At 36.6% G+C, this 2,441-nt stretch overlaps 1 pseudogene; it reads left to right on the top strand.

The window, feature by feature from the left end:
- On the top strand, positions 1–119 carry LOC120587110 (uncharacterized; annotated as a pseudogene).
- Positions 120–2,441: the final 2,322 nt, after the last annotated feature.

A 2,441-nucleotide genomic window follows, 5' to 3' on the forward strand; every position in this document is an offset into this window, starting at 1 on the left:
ATCTACGGCCATGCTACCTTGAGCAAGCCTGATCCTGTCTGATCTCAGAAGCTAAGCAGGATCGGGCTTGGTTAGTACTTGGTTGAGAGACCACCTAGGAAGACCAGGTGCTGTAAGCGTAAAAAATAAAAAAAATTAGGGATTGTAAGCTGACAAGGTCCTTGCAATCTGTGAGGTCAACCTGCAATCTGTGAGGTCAACCAAAGGTTGCCGCGCCTAAAAAAAATAAAATTAAAATTAAAATTAAAAATAAAATTAAAAAAAGATAAAAAAATGGAAAAAAAGAAAATTTTAAAAATGGCTTATGGATGGTTATGCATTCAGACATGCAATTCTTATGGTGGCTGCTATTATCTATTTTTTTAAAATAATTTTTTTATTTTTCAATTGCATTTGACATATAGTATTATGTTAGCTTCAGGTATACAACACAGTGACTAGACAGCTACATAACTAACAAAGTGATCACCCCAATAAATCTAGTACCCATCTGACACCATAACATAGTTATTACAATATTATTGACTATATTCCCTATGTCTTACTTTACATCCCCGTGACTATTTTCTAACTACTAATTTGTACTTTTTAATCCATTTCCCTTTTTCACCCACCCCCCTTTTTCACTCAACCCCCTCCCATCTGGCAATTCTCAAAATGTTCTCTGTATCTATGAATTTGTTTTGCTTATTTTATTCCTTAGATTCCACACATAAGTGAAATCATATGGCATTTGTCTTTCTCTGACTTACTCCGCTTAGCACAATACCCTCTAGGTCCATCCATGTTGTTGCAGATGGCAAGATTTCATTCTTTTTTTCTGGCCGAGTAATATTCCATTGTATATATGTACCACCTCTTCTTTATCCATTCACCCATTGATGGACACCCCAGGTTGCCTCCATATCTTTGATATTGTAAATAATGCTGCAATGAACATATGGATGCACATGTCCCTTTTAAGTAGTGTTTTGGGTTTCTTCAGATAAATACCCAGAAGTGAGATTACTGGGTCCTTTTTTGTCTCTTCTTATAGCTTTTGTTTTAAAGTCTTTTTTGTCTGGTATAAGTACTCCTACCACAGCTTTTTGTTTGTTTGTTTCTATTTTCATGAAATATCATTTTCCATCCCTTCGCTTTCAGTCTGTGTGTGTCTTTTGATCTAAAGTGAGACTCTTATAGGCAATATGTATAAGGGTCTTGTTTTCTTATCCATTGAGCCACTCTGTGTCTTGATTGGAGCATTTAATACATTTACATTTAAAGTAATTGTTGGTAGGTATGTTGTTATTGCCATTTTATTATTCATATTTTTATCTTTTTTTTTTTCCTTCTTATTAAAGAAGTCCTTTTAACATTTCTTGTAATACTAGTTTGGTGGTGATGAACTCCTTTAACTTTTTCTTGTCTGGGAGGCTCTTTATCTGTCCTTGAATTCTAAATGATAGCTTTGTTGGATAGAGTAATCTCTGTTGTAGGTCCTTGTTTTTCATCACTTTGAATATTCCATACCAATCCCTTCTGGCCTGCAAAATTTCTGTAGAGAAATCAGCTGACAATCTTATGGGAGCTACTTTGTAGGTAACTGCTTTTCTCTTGCTGCTTTTAAGATTCTCTCTTTGTCTTTAATCTTTGGTATTTTAATTATAATATGTCTTGGTGTGGGCCTTTGGGTTCATCTTGTTTGGGACTCGCTGTACTTTCTGGGCTTGTATGTCTATTTCCTTCACTAAGTTCGGAAGTTTTCTGCCATTTTTTTCCTCAAATCGATTTTCAAATACTTGCTCTCTTTCTTCGCCTTCTGGTACACCTATGATGTGACTGTTAGTACACTTGATGTTGTCCCAGAGCTCCCTTAAACTATCCTCAGTTTTTTGGATTCATTTTTCTTGTTGCTGTTCTGGATGGGTATTCTCTGCTACCCCATCTTCTGAATCACTGATTTGATCTTCTGCTTCATCCAATTTGTCGATTCCCTCTAATGTATTCATCATTTCAGTAATTGTACTCTTCAATTTCTGACTGGTTCTTTTACATGTTTTCTATTTCCATTTTTATGTTTCCTATATCTCTGTCAAAGTTCTCACTGAGATCGTTGAACATCCCTATAACCAGTGTTTTGAACTCTGTGTCTGGTAGATTGCTTGTCTCCATTTTCGGGGATTCTTTTTCTGGATTTTTGTACTGTTCTTTCATTTAGGACATGTTTCTTTGTCTCCCCATTTTGTCCGCCTTCTTGTTTTTGTTTCTATGTATTAGATAGAGCTGCTCTGTCTCCTGGTCTTAGTAGAGAGGTCTTATGTAATAGGTTTCCTGTGGGGCCCAGTGGCAGAGTCTCCCTGGTCACCTGAGTCAGGTGCTCCAGGTGTGTCCCTTGTGTGGGTTGTGTGTGCCCTCCTCTTGTAGTTAAGCCTTGGTTGCTGTTTACACATCAATGAGAG

Source organism: Pteropus medius, unplaced genomic scaffold, assembly GCF_902729225.1.
Source record: "Pteropus medius unplaced genomic scaffold, Ma_sr-lr_union100, whole genome shotgun sequence".
NCBI lineage: Eukaryota > Metazoa > Chordata > Mammalia > Chiroptera > Pteropodidae > Pteropus > Pteropus medius.